The 21,318-nt window shown below is 47.1% G+C and overlaps 1 long non-coding RNA gene across 1 annotated transcript; it reads right to left on the bottom strand.

Moving 5' to 3' along the window:
* Nucleotides 1–3,818: 3,818 nt before the first annotated feature.
* Nucleotides 3,819–6,023, bottom strand: LOC108080695 (uncharacterized). Its single transcript, XR_001770926.3, has 4 exons — nucleotides 5,946–6,023; nucleotides 5,803–5,881; nucleotides 4,086–5,684; nucleotides 3,819–4,025 (listed from the first exon to the last, which is right to left on the bottom strand). It is a non-coding gene; the product is annotated as an uncharacterized lncRNA (long non-coding RNA).
* Between the last annotated feature and the right edge of the window lie 15,295 nt (nucleotides 6,024–21,318).

A 21,318-nucleotide genomic window follows, 5' to 3' on the forward strand; every position in this document is an offset into this window, starting at 1 on the left:
GGTTTAAGGAACCAGTTCCGTATTGGACCCAGTTGCTCGACTCCCTGGACTCACGGGTCATCGATGACCGGTTATCGGACATACCGATCATCATCTGGCTTTTGGTAAACAACTTTGTATAATTTTCCTTTTGTTTATTCCTTTTTTTAGAGTTCGCACATAACACACAATATGGCATCTGGAAACTGAGAATCTGAAGATCAACATACTGGTTGTACTCAAGGAGCCTAATCTACCGCCCTCTAAATGGATTCTTGGACGCATCAGCGAGGTGCACGCAGGATCTGACGACAAGGTCCGGGTCGTAACAGTGAAGACGGCCCATGGATCCTACAAACGCCCAATTACGAAATTGCTGTCTTGCCTCTGTGCTGAACGACCGTTCAGGGGGGCCGGTATGTTTGGGAACGAGACACCCTGTATTGGGCTTCTCTCTCTTTGCTTTGATCGCCGCTGCAGGCCGCCTTATCAGAGGTCGCTAAGCGAGCAGCGCATCGCTGCACATGCGCGCAAGCTTCTGCCCAGTACTTTTCCATTCATTTTTAACTCCTAACTGTAACTTGTTTACGTCTTCGACTAGCATAATCGAATGACGTGCATAGCCAAAGCTTAATCAGTCACATTTTTGCTCTCAATGCAATCAAACGCAGCGCGGTCGACAATATTAAATGTAATTGTTCGGAAATAAATAAAATCATATTAAACAGTATACACTAGGGCGGATTCATTTATAAACAGCGGTGTTTAAATTTTTATTATTTGAATTTCTGCGCTTTGGTTTTCATGTTTTTCATTTCATTTTGGACTTGTCTTAATTTATACAAAATTTTCCGCAGTGTTCGAGGTTAAGTTTGGGCAGGTCAGTATTTGTGCCGTTAGTATATCGATTTCCTAGCCTACTCTAAGTGACACCGCATCGAGGCCTTTGAGAAATTTCTCATTGCACGTAGTTCTCGCTGGCCAGAATGCGGTTCACCCTAATCACTCACCCGTCTCAATCGTCCGCACACACGTGGCTGATGGTCCGCCGCCGCACAGTAGCGCCTCTCGAACAATTAGCGTTGCAAAAATCAAGAAAGTCATGTTCGCAAAAACGATTTTAATCACACTTATTCGACAGACAATTTTCCAAGGATTCAGAATCTGCAATAAAATCTATTTTAATATATATTTTTTTTGTAGAAGATATGAGCATTTAAAGTTGAACTTTCTTTTGTTTTTTGCATCATACCAAAAAAAAAGGTAAAATGGTCGACTTTCAGGTAATATTACACAAAAACCATAAAACCAATGGTCATGGTTTTTACTTTAAATGATAGATACATTCATTAACTGTTAATTATCCCAAAAAAAACGGCACTTTGGTTTGGGCTTGTACAGGTAAATCGCTACCTGCCAGTTGTTCATTTTTTCACCTTTTTCTGCCTAAGGTAGTCTACAACTTCTGAAGCCGATGAAAGCCATCGACTACACTATGCCTACAAGTTACGTGGATCTTTCCTGGACCAGAATTAACTTTCATCGGCTGCGTCGAGCTGCGTCTGCGAAAATGCAACGACATAAACCAAAGCTACTCATGGTGAAATATACCAAAATACCGACACAATTTCATACATTCCAAGAAATATACTAACTGTAGCGCGTGGCGGTTACACTGTAAATTAAAAAAAAAAAAAAAATTTTCAGTTTTCAATTTATTTTTATTTGGGCAAATACATAAAAATAAACATAAAAAATTAAATAAAAAATATTTTTTAAAAATTGTTTTCTTTGAAAAAAAATATATTTTTTCACTTTGATACCCTTTAAAAAGGCGTATTTGTGGGCGTGGTACTTTATGCTGTACATATATACTTTTTACAACAATTACCTTTCCAATGCCGTTTAAATCGTTTTGATCGGCCATTTCGTCGTGCAAATAAACTAATCCAATTCGTAATTTACTTGGATAAAGTACTTTTTTATTCCAAAAATGGCTACGTGTTGTTTCTCTAAGTGCCCGAACGGCCAAAAAATTTTTTCGCGGCATGTCACTGTCTACTGCTGGCTCTGCGATAATATCGCTCACATTGGATGCGCCGATCTGGGGCAAAATGGATCGCGTATCACCGACCGCATTCGTGAAAATCCTGGATTGGACTGGACGTGCCCGAGCTGCCTGCATATCAAATCCGATATGCGGGTCTTCATGAGGCAGACTGTGACGCTTATACGCGCACAATTGGAATAATATAGTAGGAAATAGAATAAAATAGAAACTCTTAGCGACATAAGAAATGGATTGGCGACATGATTTGAACTGAATGCGCGCGCGCGCCACTGATCGTGGAGGAGGGTCACACTGGACCGAACGGAGGCTGGCCACACTATTCGGGGAAAATCCCGCACAGGACTCCGGCCACACTGAAGCCGCGCCAGAGCCTATATAAAGCGGACCACGGCCCTGGAGTAATCACTTAGCAGCCGACTGCGATTGGGTCGAGTTAACCTCCCCAGTAGTTAGCAGCGAAGTCACTTTTTGGGAACCTGAGTTCCTATTTATAAATTGTAGTTAGGATCTCTGCTGACTTTCGAGTCCAAAACACTGCCGACTTTCGAGTCCGATTCTCTCTGCCGACTTGCGAGTCCAAAACACTGCCGACTTTCGAGTCCGAATCTGCAGACTTTCGAGTCCAAACGTCTTCGAGCTGACTTTCGAGTCCAACAACCGTCTTCGAGCTGACTTTCGAGTCCGAAGCTGCAGACTTTCGAGTCCGAACTTCTCCGAGCTGACTTTCGAGTCCCTCCACCGTCTTCGAGCTGACTTTCGAGTCCGAAGCTGCAGACTTTCGAGTCCGAACTTCTCCGAGCTGACTTTCGAGTCCAACAAACGGCGCTGAGCTGACTGTCGAGTCCGACAACTACTGGGTTCGGTTGACTTTCGAGTCCGAACGCATTCTCTCGTGGTTGACTTTCGAGTCCGAACGCATTCGCTATTGGGTGGCTTTCAAGGCCCATACCCTGGCGGGACTATCGGCATCCCCCTATCGGACAGCCGCACTCGGGACGAGGAGGACGAATCGGAACTACGGCGTACCCCAGAATCGAGATCCGGCATGAAATTATTGAAAATTGTACCTTTTAAGTAAATAAACATTAAGATACATTTACGGCATAATCCTCTAGCGTTCTACTCTGGGACGGGGTCGGAATCTCTTACAGCAACCACGCCTGAACCAAATAAATATATCTGCACAGACCCTGGACGTCCCGCTGACTACCCGTTGACGACAGGACGTTACAAGACTCACCTGGAGTTTCAGTCGTTGGCGGCCGGCTTTAAGGAGTTGTCAACTCGCTTCCAGAAAGCGGAACACCATTTCAAGTCGTTAAAACTGCTAAGTGACCCCGCAAACAAAAACAGAAGCAACCTGTCTGATAAGTTCTTATCTCTTCCAGAGCCTGAATGCCCCCTTATGCAGTTCACCCCACGTGCCAAGCCTGCAGCCGTGGATAACGGTTCTGGTGATGATGCAGCATCGATCACAACTTCTATGGTTGAAGATCTTGTCAGGCCGTTGGATCAGCAGCCTGTCAACGTTGTCCAGGCGTCCACGTTGCCTGCTGCAGCCTCTGCTGAAGTTGCTGCACCAGTCCCCATTCTCGGACGGGGCGAAGCCACCATGCTCCCGGTTCAGCAGCCTGTCTACACCGATCAAGCATCCACGTCGCGTGCTGCTTAGAGCTGGAAAACAATCGATGTTTGGGACCATCGATGTTTTCGATGTTTTTGAAAAAAACATCGATGACACATCGATGTTTTCAAATAAAACTAAAAATAACAGTTATGAATTTTTTTATTTGAGATCATAATTTTTATTTAAAAACATTAATTTATCAACAATGTTGGGTTTTAATGCGCATCGCCTGTCCGATATACTTTGTCCAGCTTTGCTGAATGCTCTCTCTGAAGAGCAGGAAGATGCTGGCACGCATAAGATTTTTTTTTATAGCATTGCTAAGGCTGTTCTATCGTTTGTATGCGCCTAAAAAAACAGACAATTTTTTGGTTATACGAAAACATTACATATTACATTGATTATTACCTTCCAATACTCAAGTGGATTCATTCCTTCTCCTTCATGTGCTACTTCAAAATACTGGCGCAAAATTATTAAGGCGTCACCCTCGTTCGATTTTACTTTTTCTTCCATCTTTTTGGTCATAAAAGAAAAGCGTTTTGGTTGCGGTGGTGTTGGTTGTGGCTGTGGACGCTGTACAGTTTTGGATAAGAAAGTGGATACTTCCAGTTCTAAGGCTTCTGCTGCCTCCTCAGCATTTGATGGCTCCAGGAATCCATCCTTTTTGAATCTTGGGTCCAAAATGGTTGCAAGCCTTGTCGCTGTTCGCGTCTCGTACTTTGAAAATCTTTCTGGCATTCGGACTTTTAGGTACTCGACGACTTGTTTAGCCTCTAAAGATATGAAACTGTTCATTTCCGATATTTTTTTGGCGGAGCTCGCAGCATATGGGAATAATCAATGATAAAGTCACTTTTGTGTCTGCAGAAATGGATACGGTTGCATCCTGAAATGGATTGAGTATCTCAATCAGTTCCCTTATAATTGTTATTTCATCTGCGGTAAACGGCGGTAGAGATTTTCGCGTTTTTAATAAAACTTTCGAAATAACTTCATTTGTCGCCAAAATACGCTGCATCATGAAAAGAGCACTATTCCAACTCCTGGATCAAACCGTACGGCTTATTAACGCCTTGCTCTTCTTTAAATTTCGCATACGCTACATTGCTAGATTTAAAAAATGCGACTGTACGCTTGCACTTTGAAACAATGTTTAAAACGCATGGTAGCTCTAACACATCTTGCACTAATAAATTTATTGTATGTGCAAAACAAGGAATATGCACGATTTTGAGATGCTCGCATGCCTTTATCATTGTTGCGTCATTGTCTGTTACAATGCAAACGACTTTACCTAGTAAATCCCAGTCATTTAGAACATTACTGATAGTATCAGCAATGTTAACAGCTGAATGGTTTGTTGGCGTGACTAGTTGATTCGTCGACAACACTTTGGAAGCAAGCTCAAAAGACTCCGTTACGAAATGGCAAGTTACAGTTATGTAAGAATCATTGGCTCTTGATGTCCAGCCATCGGCTGTTAATGCGACGCTTTCGATAAGCTCCAGTTGTGCTTTTAAATTATCCTTTAAATTATTGTACTCATCTTTTAAAAGTACATTGCGCAGGTGAGTCTTACTTGGCATTTTATAGCGCGGATCTAGTTCATGGATCAGCTTTTTTAACCCGACACAATCAACCACATTTAGGGGGAAGGCATCGGATGCGACCATATTTACGACCAACTTGTCAATGCGTTTTTTTTTTTTTCAGGAGTATTTGAATATGGGATATCACGCTCCAAGAACTTTGACATACAATTTTCCTTTTCAAAAGGCTGTTCTTTTAATAGCGTAGGATGAATACGCTTCAGGTGATCCATTAAGTTCGTCGTGTTGCCACCGGTTTTATATTGCTAACCGCACTGATTGCATATCGCCGTATTGCTCTCTTTGCATTTTTTGAAGACCTGCCAAACCAGCGACGTTCCCCTTTTGCGTTTTTCTGCATGCTGTACATCAAGCTCCTCTTCATTGTCCTTGTTGACAGTTGATATTGATGTTACTAAAATATTACAAATATATGAATAAAGTGGTGTCTTTTCAATGCTTCTGCATACCAATACATACACATGTATACATTTTCACTTGTATGCAGAGCGTCATTTAGAAACAAAACTTACTTTTTTACAAATTTCTCCATTTTGTAGCACCACGCCTACAACCAACACCACCGTTCGCTTCCAAGTTATTTAAATTTCACTACATGTGATCAAAAATTTAATAAAATTAATGTTAAAAATAAAATAAACCAATTTTTTCTTACACGTTGTCCTCAATGCACAGATACAATAAAAACAATCGATAGTGGCCCAAGAACCATCGATGTTTACAAAATTTAAGAAACATCGATGGTATCGATAGTGCCATCGATTGTTTTCCAGCTCTAGTGCTGCTGCCATCAACGACGCGACGGCGGTGTCAAATGCCAACCCAGTGGCTCCCCCGGTGGTCACTATCTCGGTGCCGGCCGTTACCAGAAGCGGCCCCCAACAGTCGACAATTTCTGGCGTTGCCAAACGTGGACCGGTGCCTTTGGCTGGTGTTGCTCCGAAAAAACAGATTTTTGTTTCCCGCCTCAATCCAGGGCTTCTGAGGGCGACGTTAAGACCCACTTGAGCAGCAAATTGAATGTTTCTGTTACTGAATTTAGTGTCTCCAAGTTCAATTTTAAGCAAAGACGTGATATATCTTCGTTTAAAATTACAATTCCTGACCTACTATTTTCTAAGGCTCTTGATCCTTCTGTGTGGCCTAAGCATGCAATTGTTCATGAATTCGAACACAAAAGTACTCCTCGTGCTCGCGGGCCTCAAACTCCTTCAACTAGGCCTCCAAAAAACTAATAGACTCTTTTGTTCTTCACTATCAGAATGTTCGTAGTTTACTTGGCAAGCTCAGTAGGCTGCACGTCAATAGTGTCTCTTTCGATGCCAATGTTATTGTCTTCACAGAAACATGGCTCAACTCCTCTGTGTCTGACTCTGAGATTTTTTCAGGGAACTATACCATCTTTAGACGTGATCGTCCTATACGGACAGGCGGTGGTGTTCTCATTGCGGTTAAATCCGATCTGGTTTCCAATATCATTTCTAAAACTGACACTGATATAGAGTTTGTGGCGGTTCGCATCCAGGTTTATGATTATTCTATCTACGTTTCATGCTCGTATATTCCACCTAGGTCTGATACTGATATTTATATGCAGCATTTATCCTTAATTCAAGAAATTCATTCTTCCCTTGGTATTAATGACCACCTTATCGTCACGGGTGATTTTAATCTGCCCTCTATTTCCTGGATGCCCTTACCTGATTCAAATGTTCTTGTCCCCACCTCACCCCACGATTTAATTCATGGTCTCATTGACCATTCATTGGGACAATTAAATTTTGTTAGGAACTGCAGTAATAACGTCTTAGACCTCATCTTTGTCTCTGAGTTTGCCAATGCCTACGTCACTAGAATTGACCCTCTTTCTAGTCCTGAGGACGCTTAGCATCCCACTTTGGAGCTAACCCTCGAAGCCTCCACTCCATTATTATTGTGTCCGGAAGCTAAGCCTGCAACGTTTCGTTGCTTTCGAAAAGCTAAGTTTACAGAAATGAACCACCACTTATCCTTAACGGATTGGACTTTCTTGAACTCCACAGAGGACATTGTTAAGCGTTTCTATGAAATAATGTACTCAGTTTTTGACATGTATGTCCCTTCATTTCCCTCACCAGAAATTTCTCATAAGCCCCCTTGGTTTTCTCGCCGGCTTTCTTATCTAAAAAATCTGAAATCCAGACTGTTTAAAAAGTACAGCAAATCTGGTCTTCAAGTCGACCATTCGAGATATTTAACTGCTCGTACAAATTTCCTAGCACACAATTCTGAATGCTACAGAAACCACTTAAATCGGTGCAAAATTGAGTTTCAGGCTAACCCGAAGCAATTTTACGCTTTTGTAAACTCGAAACGGAAATCTCAACAATTTCCTTCATGTCTTTATTTCGATAATGCCTCCGCTTCCAATGAGCCTGATATCGCGAACCTGTTCGCAAAATTCTTCCAGACTACATACTCACAAACTAATATTGATAACAACTCAGAGTATTCTTTTCCACTGCCGCACTCCAATTGCATTTGTATGCCTGTAATCAGCGAAGATTATGTTCTTCATAATCTCAGAACAATCAAACTTTCCTTTTCCTCTGGTCCAGATCTTGTACCTAGCTGCGTTCTGAGAAATTGTGCCAGCTCATTATGTAGACCATTGTCTAGACTTTTTCAGTTATCACTTCAGCATTCGTTTTTCCCCAAAGTTTGGAAAGAATCGTTTATCATTCCGCTTCATAAAAAGGGCAATAAATCTAATATTGAACACTATAGAGGTATAGCAAAACTTAGTGCGATTCCCAAATTATTCGAATTTCTGATTACTACTCAGGTTCAGCACCAATGTAGCTCAATAATGTCCCCCTCACAGCATGGCTTTATGAAACGTAAATCAACGTCTACAAACCTCCTTGAGTTTGTTGCTGTCATTAGAAACGCGTTTAAAAATAACACACAAACCGATGTTATCTTTACAGATTTCAGCAAAGCTTTCGATTCGGTGAATCATCAATTACTGCTGAAGAAACTTTGTCTGTTGGGTTTTCCGGTTACGTTGATCAAGTGGATTTCTACTTATTTGTCGAACCGTACTCAAAGAGTTGCATTCAAGGGTTCATTCTCAAACCTTGTTCACGTGACTTCTGGTGTTCCTCAAGGGAGCCACCTCGGTCCTCTTCTATTTGGCATTTTTATAAATGATCTGCCCCAAGTTATTCTCCACTCTTACGTCTTGATGTATGCTGATGACGTAAAACTATGTTTGCCTCTTGTGAATTCTGACTCTGCTCAGCTTTTGCAAGCTGATTTAAACAACATGATGTCCTGGTGCACTCACAATTTATTGTTTCTTAACAACTCCAAATGTAAATACATGTCGTTTTACCGCAGAAATTGTTTCCAGGCTAACTATTTCTTAGGCACGAGTGTTCTTGAACGTATCCACTCTGTAACGGATCTTGGTGTTCTATTTACCCACAACTTGAGCTTCACCGATCACATCGGTATAATTGTTGGTAAAGCAAAGGGTGTTTTTGCTTTCGTAAAACGATGGTCTAAGGAATTCGATGATCCCTACACTACAAAACTCTTATATATATCCCTGGTTCGGCCCATACTCGAATATTGTTCGTGTGTATGGTCCCCCCAATATGCAAAGTATCAGGACCTTATCGAATCGGTACAGAAACAATACCTTTTGTTTGCTCTTCGGGGTTTAGACTGGGACCCTCATCGTCACCTTCCTCCGTACGCCGACAGACTACGCCTTCTGGACCTGCCCTCTCTTAAGGATCGTCGGACCTGCCATGGCGTGATGTTCCTGCATAAATTAATAAATGGATATATTTTTTCTAGTAATCTTCTTAAGCAAATACGCTTTTCAGTTCCTTCTAGGCCATCACGTTACTTTCGGCCTATAGCTTTGGATATTTGTAAAACTAATTTCGAGGCACACGATCCTTTTCGCGTTTTATGTTCGCTTTACAACGACATGTACTCTCTGTTATATTTTGAAATGTCATTAGACTTTAACAAAAATAATATTTTAAGACGCCTATCCTTGCCTCTGACCACCTGATGTGAGTCGGAGCATATCATTAAAAAACACTCCTTATCCGGTCTGAGGTAAGGATATGGATTCAAAATGGCAGGTATTTGCTATTCTTAATAAATAAATAAATAAATAAATATTTCGCTAAGCTATGACCACTGTCCTTAACCTGGCCCTACGCCACACTCCAGAACTCTGGCCCTGACATTTTGGCTCTCGGCCGGCTCACCCGCTGTTGTTGGTTGGACTGGGACACGTGTCCGACAGCCGAAGAATCCTTGATCACTTCGCGTGTCCTTTGTGGACTTAGCCGATTTAGTACTCGTGTCCCTTTTTGGACTTAGTCACGGCGAGAGGAAAATAGACCGATCGCGTCTGTCGCTGTCGAGGAAGTGAACTTCGCCAAGTCCGGGCAGAGCCCTCGTGGCCTAATTCTGCCCAGAATTTGCGGGCAGCGCAGCTTTCGGTCGTCGGCTTTGTTTTCGTCTTTGTTTACGTTTTCGATCGTGTTTATTTACATGCCGATCGTATTTGTTTTCGTCCTGGAGGAGAAATGTCGCTGCCTCTGCCGCTGTCGCGTCGGCTTGCGTCGGCAGCGGAGAGGGGAAATGTTTTGAGCGCGGCCGCGACTGTTTTATTGCGGCCAGCTTTTGTTGTTGACGTAGGTCGCGGTCCCAACAGTCTGTCTTCAAGAAATGTATACGCTTGTTCGTTTCGGTCATAATTCAAATATAATTTGGCCCTTCTTGGGCAACGTAACTTTTGGCTTCATGCCCGGATATATACAGTTGTGTGTTTTTTTTTTTTTTTTTTTTTTATTTAATCCCGCTCCCGCGGGACTGCCGCAAAGCTATACTTCACGGGCCGGCTGGCGGTCAGTTGCCGCTCTTCAGGGCTCCGCTCTTCCGGTTTCCTTCAGGTGTCTTCAGTGCGTCGGCTCTGCTCCCGGCGTCTCATCTCTCGCATCACGGTGGCTGCCATTTCCGCAACCGCATCCCAATTGGAGGGCATCTCTAGCATACATCTGATTAGATTGTCTGGTGTAAGGCGACGATTCGTGGCTGCTTCCAGCGCAGCTCGTTCTGCCGAGAATAGAGAGCACGCGAAAAAGACATGCTCCGCATCCTCGATAACTGCGCTACCGCAGTAGTCGCAGTATGGATTGGCTTCGTGCTTGAACCTGTGCAGGTAAGCCTTAAAGCATCCATGGCCAGTTATGATCTGCGTGGTGTGAAAATCCAACTGCCCGGTGCGACGCTGGATCCAGGGTACCAGGTCAGGGATGAGTCTATGGGTCCATCGGCCTGTGCTCGCGTTGTCCCATCTCACTTGCCACCGTGCGATAGTATCACTCCGTTGGGTTCTGCTGCCTGAGTTTCCGGTCCTTCGCTCTTCTGCCAGAAGTTCGATCGGTACGGTTCCCTATACCACTAGCGCCGCCTCTTCCGAGACCGTGCAAAAGCAACTGGAAATTCGCAGTGCATAGCGTCTGTAAACAGACTTGCATTGCCGGCTGTAGCTAACGGTCTTCATGGCTTCAGCCCATATAGGCGCGGCATACAGGATGGTCGAGGTCACCACTGTCGCTATCAGTCGCCTGCTGTGCTGCTTGGGGCCACGGTTGTTGGCCATCATCCTCGAAATGGCAGCGGTAGCTTTAGATGCCTTGTCCGCAGCATATTCCAGATGGGTCTTGAAGTTCAGCCTGTGGTCGATCATGACTCCCAGGTACTTGATCACCGGGGTGGACTCAATGGTAGTCGAGCCGACCCTGAGGCTCACCTTCTCTACTTTTTTTCTGCTGCTTATGAGCACTGCTTCCGTTTTGTGCTCGGCCAGCGAGAGCCCGTTGTCTGCGAGCCAGGACATCAGTATGTCGATGGCGCGGCTGCATTTTGTAGAGACTTCGGTTAGGTGCTTCTCCACCGTGACCAGTGCGATGTCGTCAGCGAACCCCACTACCGCGCAGCCAGGTGGTAATGGGAGCCTGAGAACCCCGTCATACATGACGTTCCACAGGATAGGCCCAAGAACTGAGCCTTGCGGTACGCCTCCAGTGACTTGGTGCTGTTGGTGGCCGGCATCAGATTCATATTGTAGCACTCGGTCTTTGAAATAGTCGGCTATTAGCTTAATCAGGTATCCAGATATGCCAGCGCGCTGCAATGCCTGCAGGACTAGGCTCCAGTTTGCCGAATTAAATGCATTTTTGACGTCGAGGGTACATACAAGGCAGTATTGCTTAGAGCCACCCTGCCATCTTTCGCCTTCGATCGCATTTGCTGCAAGCTGGGTCACTTCTCGGATCGCGTCGATTGTGCTTCTCTTCTTTCGGAACCCATGCTGGTGGCCCGAGAGTGCTCCGCGTTCCTCGATTTCTCTCTCCAGTCTGCTGCAGATGATGCGCTCAAATATCTTCCCCAATGTGTTTAGCATACAGAGGGGTCGGTATGAGGAAGGATCGTCGTTCAGTTTACCAGGCTTCGGGATAAGCACAAGTCTTTGCTGCTTCCAAACTCTCGGGAAGGTACGCTCGCCGATGCACTTGTTGTACAGCTCTGTGAATAGGCTCGTATTTGCTCTGATTACGGCGTGCAGTGCCGCGTTTGGGATGCCATCTGGTCCCGGGGCCTTGGATATTTTGCTACTGGCCACCGCGCTCATGACTTCCTCTTCGCTGATGATGATAGCTTCGCTCGCCGCTATACTGGGTGGCATTAGGGGCGGCTGTGCAGGGAAGAGGGTGGAGATTATCGCTCCAAGCTGCTCCTGGGCTGTTGGGGTCGGCTGTCTGTTGAGCTTACCCATGACGAGCTTGTAGGCAGATCCAAAAGGTTCCTGGTCCGCCTCATCGCACAGCTGCTGGAAGCACTCCCGCTTGCTTGCTCTAATGGCCACCTTTAAGGCTTTTTTTCTTTCCACGGCTTCGTTGGCACCTGCGCCTCGCAGAGATGCACTCTTTCCTGGCTGTGGCTATCTCTTGGTTCCACCAGGGGACTGTGTGTGGTGTGTGTGGGTGGTGTGTGTTTTTTTTTTTTTTTTTTATATTCCATTTATTAATACATACACACATTTGACTAAACAACAAATAAACAAATAACAACAAAAGAGCGAAGACTGCGGGTTGATGGGTAGAAGGGTGCTATATTAACGGTGTAGATGGCCATGGTCGCACGGTACCGCCGCTAAGCATTGCTTCGCGCGAGGTACAGGCCGCCTACTCCGCTCGCATCCTTCTTTCCGTCTCCAGGGTCCTCTGCGTTTTCATAACGCTAGCCACGAACGTGGCTGTCGCGTCCCAGGCCTTCTGGCTGGCAAGCATGATGGGGACCATGTTATCAGCTCCGATGGCGGCGCCCACGACTTCCTCCAGTGCTAGCCGCTCGTGGTGAAATCTATGGCAATCGAAGAGAACGTGGTGCACGTTCTCCTCCACTCCAGTCCCGCATTCAGGGCAGTGGTCCTCTGTGTCGTGGCCGAATCTTTTGAGGTAGCTTCGAAAGCAACCGTGTCCACTAAGTGCCTGTGTTAGGTAGAAGTCTACCTCGCCGTGTTTTCGGCCTACCCAGCTTTGGACGTCCGGAATCAGGCGGTGAGTCCATCGGCCCTTAGTAGAATTGTCCCACCTGGACTGCCACCGGGCGATGCTCCTGCGCCTGGCACTGACCCTGGCCTCGCGCCTTTCCGACGGGTTGTCCGGCTCGCGTGAGAGACGGGCTTCCTGAGCTTCTCGCACTAGCTCTCCCAGCGGCACCAGCCCTGCAATGACCAGGGCCGCTTCGTCGGAAACCGTCCTGAAGGCGCACGCTACTCTCAGGGCGCACAGGCGGTAGGTACCTTCCGCACCCCTCACGTAGCTTTTAACATTCGCGGCCTCCGCCCAAACCGGGGCTGCATAGAGGAGTTGGGAAGTGACGACACTCGTGAGCAACTTCCTCTTGCACTGCTTGGGGCCTCTGGTGTTCAGCAGGATTCTGGAGAGGGCTCTTACTGTTCCGCTAGCCTTACCGTGGATATATTCCAAGTGTTCTCTATAGCAGAGGCGGGTATCCAGGTAGACGCCCAGATACCTTATCGCGCGCTGCGAGGTAATTGGCAGGCCGCCAACCCGAATCTCGGCCGTTTCCACGCGCTTTCTGCTAGATATCAGCACTGCTTCCGTCTTTTGTGAGGCCAGTTCAAGGCCAGCGACTGCCAACCAGGACTCAACCGCTCGGATTGCGCTGTTTGCCATTGACTCTGCCTCTGCCAGCTCCTTCGCTACGACCACCAGCGCCACGTCGTCGGCAAAGCCGACTATGGTGGTATTTTCGGATAGCGGGAGGTTTAGTACTCCGTTATACATAGTATTCCAGAGCAGAGGCCCCAAGACGGAGCCCTGCGGGACTCCGGCTGAGACCTCGTGCGATCTGGTGCCAATGGTGGTTTCCAGGATGAGTGTCCTCTCGCTGAAGTAGCTGCGGATAATCCTTAGTAAGTAACCGGGGATGTTAAAGGCTTCGAGGGCCTCCAGTGTCCGCCTCCAGTCCGCAGAGTTGAACGCGTTCCGGATGTCCAGCGTTACCACTAGGCAGTACTCCTTAGCGCCGTTTTTCCATCTAGTGCCTGCGATGGCATTCGCGGCCAAGTTGGTGACCACTTCGATGGCGTCCAGGGTAGATTTCCGTTTCCGGAAGCCGAACTGGTTTTCCGAGAGTCCACCAGCGCGCTCTATAGCAGCCTCCAGCCTCGCCACGATAACCTTCTCAAAGACTTTTCCGATCGTGTCCAGCAGGCAGATGGGTCTGTACGACGACGCTTCCCCCGCGGGCTTCCCCGGCTTCGGCAGGAGAAGGAGCTTCTGCCGCTTCCATCGCTCTGGGAACGTGCCTTCCGAGAGGCACTTGTTGAAGATCTCGGCGATCACATTGGGGTGCAGGGAGAGCAGCATCTTGGTCGCCCTGTTAGGTATCGAGTCGGGACCTGGTGCCTTCTTATTATTCAGGGTCCTCGCAGACTCTAGAATCTCCTGTTCCGAGACCGGGCATATCTCCCAAGAGTCACTGCTCGCCGGATAGTGCAGCGGCTGTCCAGTTGGGAAAAGCACCCTGACTATTCCTTCAAGGGTCTCCGGGTCCGAGGGGGCTTTGCTGCCGGCGTTCACGCGCTTCACCACCTTTTTATAAGCCCCGCCCCATGGGTCCTTCTCAACGTCGTCGCAGAGCTTAAGGAAGCACTCTCTCTTGCTGGTCCTAATCGCATTCTTCAGGGCGGACCTTGCGGTCTTGTACTCCTCGCTTCGGGCTAGAAGGTTCGGAGAGCCGCGCGCTCTCTGGGCGAGCCTCCTAGCTCGGAGGCAAGATGAGCGTAGGGTGGCAATATCGTCGTTCCACCAGTAAACGGGCGAGTGGTGCTTGCCTTGCATGCTCGCTCGACAGCGACCGCCAGTTTGAGCGCAGCATCGTTGGCGCTGTCCGTCCCGTCTGTCGCTAAGCCCGCTAAGGCGCTCGTGAACACTTGGGCGTTGAGCGTGTCCTGCCGGAACGCCTTACTAGCACTGGGCGGGATCGTCCTGCTCGGTGAGTTCTCGCTGAGGGAGACGAGGATGGCCTCATGATCGCTGGCTGTATAGATCTCGCTGATCCTCCACCTGGCTAGGCAGGCTAGTGCACTGCTAGCGTAGGTGAGGTCTATAACGGACCCTGCTCCCGCTCTGTTGAAGGTATGCTGGGTACCCTCATTGAGCAGAGCGATATCCAGGGAGGCGAAGGCCTCCAGGATGATGCGGCCTCTGGCGTTGGTTGAGGGCGACCCCCAATCCTGAGCCCAAGCGTTGAAGTCGCCGCCCACTAGTGTGTTGCTCCGTCCGCGGATGTCATCGCTGAGCTCGTCGATGATGCTGCTGAAGGCCTCCAGGGTGAGGCTTGGTGCCAGGTAGCAGCTGTACACCCACACCCCGCCTACTCTACCGCGAACGAAGACATCCGCCGATCTGACGTCGGACATGTGAGCGGGTTCCCGCCCACAAATCCACAGCGCAGCTTTGCCAGTCCGGTCCATGGCCCAACCATGTGTGCTTGCAGCCTTGTATGGCTCGCTGAGCACCGCCACATCCACGTCCAGGTCGCGCACCGTCTGCATCAGCAGATCATGCGCTGCCCTGCAGTGATTCAGGTTCAGCTGAATCAACTTTTTTTTTTTTTTTTCATCCTTCCTTCAAAGTGAACGGACGTGTTTTTTTCTTGCGCTCCCGATTTGTGTAGAATTTGTCTATAAACCTCCGGGGTTTACTAACATTTAATATTTGGTGTTTCAAATAATTCCCGTTCACTTCGCGTGTGCATGCTACTTGTTTATTTTGTGCTATTTAATTCAATTTAAATTGCATTTTAGTTTGGGCTGCTGCGGTTGCTTTGCATTTTGCTCTTTTTGCTCTTTTTGCATTCCCTTTTGTGCCTTTAGCGTTTGTTGTTGTTTGCGTTGCCGCGACAGCTATAAACGGTTCTACTCAGCGCTTATCTCTCGCTCTCCTGCTCGTTGCCCCCCCGCTCATCAAGTGCCGCTGCATTTAATCCCTTGCGCCCTCTCTTAAATAGCGAAGTACAGTGGTAAGTCGTTACAATGTCCCATAATATGGTCTGCTTCGCCAAAAACTGTAAGAAAAATATTACTTACGGTGAACTCACCATCACCTGTTGGCTGTGTGACAACATAGTACATGCCAAGTGCATTGGCGTTGTTGCACGGACAGTAGATGACGTGGCCAAAAATATCGGCGTACGTTACTGCTGTGAGGCCTGCCGCGAGGTGGAGAGGGAAATGATGTCTTTTATGCGGCAAACCAGGGGTGGTTTTAAAGAGCTATTATTGAGTTTTCGCAAAACTCAAGATATGCTCTTGGCGCTGGATACTCAATTTAATAGTCTCAAGCTGTTAAATGAGTCTCCTAGGCGCAAAAAAACCGCAACTGGTGGGCAGCATATTGGCGGATCCCAGCCACCAGTAATAGGCACTGCACAGCAGCCTCCCTCGACTCTGCCCCCGACCCCGGGACAAATTCCAAGAGTCCTGAGATCGAGCGCTAAAAAAGATTCGGTACCCGAATGCGTCGCGGGTGCGACCGTGCCCCCGGTGTTGCCCAGTTCCGTTTTGTCCACTGGGGGGTCCCAACTGTTGTCTCAGCCCTCTCAGAGCCCTAATCCCAGTCCCTGCCAGGGTATTAGGCCCGGACTACCGGCCGAAAGTGGTATGGCGGCTCAGTCTGCCGTGCCAAAACCCCTTACGGCAATTCCACCAACAAAACAGTTATTTGTTTCTCGGCTTTCCCCTGATCAGACATCGGAAGATGCCATAGCTTTTATCCAAGGCAAAGTAAAAGTCGATAGGGAAAAAATTAAGGTGGAAAAATTTAAATTTTCCTACCCCAGGAACATTTCGTCTTTCAAGATAAATGTTCCTGACGAAGTCTTTGGCACTCTATGCTCGGCCGAAACCTGGCCACAGTATGTGGTTGTCAAAGAGTTTGAAGGTACGAAAAAGAAAAAGCGGCCTGTAGGAATTACTCTTCCTAGGCCAGATTTGCCCAATGCTCCGTCTACGTCTTCCAATTCCGTCCCAAAAAACTAACCATTTCCCTTGGTATTTCCTATCAGAATGCTAGAGGCTTACGCAGTAAGCTTCTTAAATTGTATTCTGACAGCGTCGCATTTGTTTCCCAAGTTATTGTGTTCACAGAAACCTGGTTAAAGCCGGAGATTCTGAGCTCCGAAGTTTTTCCAGCTGCGTTCACAGTATACCGGCTAGATCGGCCTATCAGACGTGGGGGAGGTGTCCTTATAGCGGTCGACTCCACTCTCACGTCCGAATTAATAATTTTCGAGGAATCCAACAATGTTGAATTCCTTTGCGTGAAGCTATCAGTTAATGGTAGCTCCATTTTTGTTACATGTTCCTACATTCCTCCATTGTCGGAACTTCCTATTTATTGGAACCATCTTTCCGCTATTCAGTTGGTCTCCAAAAGACTTTCGGATAGGGACCATTTAGTTGTTCTTGGTGATTTTAACATCCCAGGGGCTATTTGGACCCTAGATAATTCCACAAATACACTTCTTACGACAACACATCATGATTTTATTGCTGGCTTGTTTGACATTTCGCTGTCCCAAGTCAATCATGTTCGAAATTCCTTAGAGCGCTTGCTCTTGTCTTGTTTTGTCTCAGATCCTGAAAGAGTTAGTTTAGCTAGGGTGGCGCCCCTGACGCAACCCGAAGATCCCTATCATCCCACTTTCGATGTGACTATCGACATGGGGACTGTTTCACGGAATAAATCTGATAGTCCAGCCCAAGAAGTCTTCTGCTTTAGCAAGACAGATTTCGTACGGCTGAATAATTTCATAATTAATTACAACTGGTCCGACCTATACACATGCACTGACATGGCGGAAGCCGTGGGTATTTTTTATCGTGTTATGAATTCATTTTTTATTGACTGTGTTCCGTTATACTTTCCGTCTACATCAAACAAGCCTCCTTGGTTTACCAAAGAGTTGACCCGCCTCAAAAATAGAAAATCAAATCTATATGCTAAATATCAACGTACCGGTTCTCCGATTGCCCTATCTAGTTATTTATCAGCTCGATCCACTTTTACTGTGTGTAACGCGCAGTGCTACAATAATTATTTGACTCGTTGCAGGTCCCAGTTTTCTGAGGACCCAAAACAGTTTTATAATTTTGTTAAATCCAAGCGTAAATCCATTACTCGTCCGTCCTCGCTCTCTTTTGGTAATTCAACAGCAGAAAATGATCAGGCTATAGCCGATCTTTTTGCTCAGTTTTTTGAAACCACTTACTCCAACTCAATAGACCCAAATCAGGCTTATCCTTACATTATCCCGAAATCGAACCAAATCTTCAGTCCTACCATTAACGAAAGCTCTCTTCTTAGGGATCTTCATCGTGTTAAGCCAGTTTTTTTACCAGGTCCCGACGGAATACCAGGCTGTGTGCTTAGGAATTGTGCCGAAGCCCTGTGCAATCCACTTCTCAAATTGTTTACCTTATCCTTAGAAACCTCCCACTTTCCCCTTATTTGGAAGGAATCATTCGTTATTCCTCTCCACAAAAAAGGTAGCAAATTGGATGCCAACAATTACAGAGGTATCTCTAAGTTGTCGGCCATCCCTAAACTGTTCGAAAATGTTATTACTCCTCATCTGCAGCATCTGTGTAGGTCAATTATTTCTCCATGTCAACATGGTTTTATTAGGCGAAGATCAATTACAACGAATCTGTTGGAGCTTACTTCCTTTATTATAAAGGGATACCGAAATAACTTTCAGACAGATGTAATCTATACTGATTTCAGTAAAGCATTTGACTCTGTTAACCATTCCCTTCTTGTTCGGAAACTCGATTTAATGGGATTCCCGACTGATCTTCTTAATTGGATCTCAGGTTATCTAAATGGCAGGACGCAGAAGGTCCTTTTCGAAAATAAACTATCTAATGTTCTTAGGGTTACATCTGGCGTCCCGCAAGGGAGTCATTTGGGTCCCCTACTGTTTACATTATTTATCAACGATCTGCCCGAAGTTTTGACCAACTCCAGAGTACTTATGTATGCTGATGACGTCAAGCTTTGTGTGCAATATAATGATGCTACTTGCCAATCAGACTTACAGACAGATCTTAACAATTTTCAAACATGGTGCTGCGTGAACCTATTAAACTTAAACGGCTCTAAGTGCAAGCTAATGACATTCTCCCGTGTCACTCCTAAGCCTGCAACTTATACGCTAAACGGCTGCTCTTTGGAAAAAATTAATATAGTTGATGATTTAGGTGTCCGGCTGGATCCTAAACTCGACTTTATCGATCATATTTCGTGCATGGTGAATAAAGCCAGGGGCGTGCTTGGTTTCATTAAACGGTGGTCTAAGGAATTCAATGACCCCTATGTCACAAAAACGTTATATACTTCACTTGTTCGTCCTATCTTAGAATATGGATCCTGCGTTTGGAGCCCTCAGTATGGCGTCCATAGTAAACGCATAGAATCGGTTCAAAAGAACTTCTTACTTTTCGCTTTACGCGGTTTAAACTGGGATGCAAACCAGAGGTTACCGTCTTATTCTAGTAGACTCTTACTAATTAACTTACCCCCCTTATCTGATCGTAGAACCATGCTAGGTATTACATTCATATACAACTTAATCCGTGGTGACGTGGAAAGTACTGACTTGCTCGGTCAGCTAAATTTTCACGTACCAATAAGAAACACTAGATCCTTTTTACCATTAGTTTTGCCCCACTGTAGAACATCCTTTGAACTGCATGAACCCTTTAGAGTCCTCTGTGCAAATTATAACGATTTGTACACAATAATATCTAACGTTGATAGCCTCCCAAAACTAAAAACTTCAATCTTAACCTACTTACGCATGCAAGCAACCAATCCGGCAGTACGCCAGTAGTAGTCTCCCCGCATCCTTTTTTTTTTAAGTCCTTCGCGTTTTACTAATTGCTAACAGAACAAGTACGTGCTTGGTGTCGCAAGTTCCACTTGATATGTACTGTACATAGTGCATCAACGTCTTGCAATAAACTGCATGGCGCATTACGGGGGGGCGGCGCCACTGCTACTGGTGCTCCTGGACGGGCAGCTTTTGCTACCTGCCTGGTGCCTCGTCTCCTTCTTGCCTGAAGCAGCGCAGAGGAAGCATTTCGCCTCGTTGGGGCACTTAGCGGCTTTGTGTCCCCTCTCCTCGCATTTTATGCAGCAGCCGCTCCGGTCGATCGCGCTTCTGCAGTTTGCGGCCAGGTGGCCAGCCTCGAGACACCGGTAGCATCTTGGGGGGCCTGTCCTCTCCCTGATCGTGCAGGAAGTCCAGCCTATGCGTAGAGAACCTCTCTTGAGCACCGCTTTTGCCAGGGGGCACGGGAGGCTAATTACTGCCGTCTGTGACTCAGCATAGCCAGGGCGGAGGCTTCGCACTTTGACCTTGGCCCCATCCAAGCTGAATTGCTCCGCGATCGCGGCCACAATCTCGGGCAGCTCTCGGATCTCGAGCACCGAGACCTTTGAGTCCTCTGACATCGCCCGAACCTCCGCCGTTTCACCAAGCACCTGCGCTATGCTCGTTCGCATAGACGCTGCGCTCTCAGCGCTATTCTTCGCCACCTCTAGCAGAAGGTTTCCGTTGGTGGTTCGTCTAACCTTTTTGACGCAATTACCCAGGCCTGCAAGTTGGCTGTCGTCCCTTCTGGTGACCATGGCCAGGATTTCACTGTATGTCTTCCCTTTCGCAGCTATAATGACTGCGTCCGGGCGGGATCGATGAGGAGCCTCGAGTTTCTTGCGCCGCTTTTTCCTCGTGAAGGTTTTCCAGGCGCCTCCCTCGGCTTCTGGGCCTTCGGTCGCTGGGCCGGTTGGCTGCGGCGGGTTGGGTGCCCTGGATTTGGGCGCGCTGGCCGCGGGTGTCCCTCTTGCGGAGGTTTTCCCCTGCTTAGCAGCTTCAGCCGGCGTGGGGGCGTGCCGCAGGTTCTTCGCGCTCGAGTTGGCCGCCGTCACTTGCTATTTCTCTGTTGTGGTCGGGGCTCGCCGCGCCTCCGTCTGTGTTGCGCCGTCCTTGCTCCAGACCTTGGGCGTCTGCTGTGCTGCGTCCCGCCTCTGAGTGCTCTCAATCTTGTTCCCGCCCTGGGAACAGTTGTGGCATGCTACTGCAGTTTCGGGTCGGTCCGTCTCCTCAGGCTGCCGAGCAGAGTTGAGCCACTCCCCTATGTCGGCTTGCAGGTCCTTCACCCTCGCCAGCTTGGTCTTCATAACCAAGGTTATGTGCCGGACCTGCTTGTTATTGATGTCGTCGAGGACATCATCCAGGATCTTTCCCAGCTCCGCGATGTTTTTGAGACACTGGGATTCCCTGCATCTCTTAGGTGGCGTACCTCGCTGAGAGGCTGCTGGGCTGGCGGCGTCCCGTGTCCTTTTGGGAGTTTGGGA

This window comes from Drosophila kikkawai, chromosome 2R, assembly GCF_030179895.1.
Source record: "Drosophila kikkawai strain 14028-0561.14 chromosome 2R, DkikHiC1v2, whole genome shotgun sequence".
Taxonomy (NCBI): Eukaryota; Metazoa; Arthropoda; class Insecta; order Diptera; family Drosophilidae; genus Drosophila; species Drosophila kikkawai.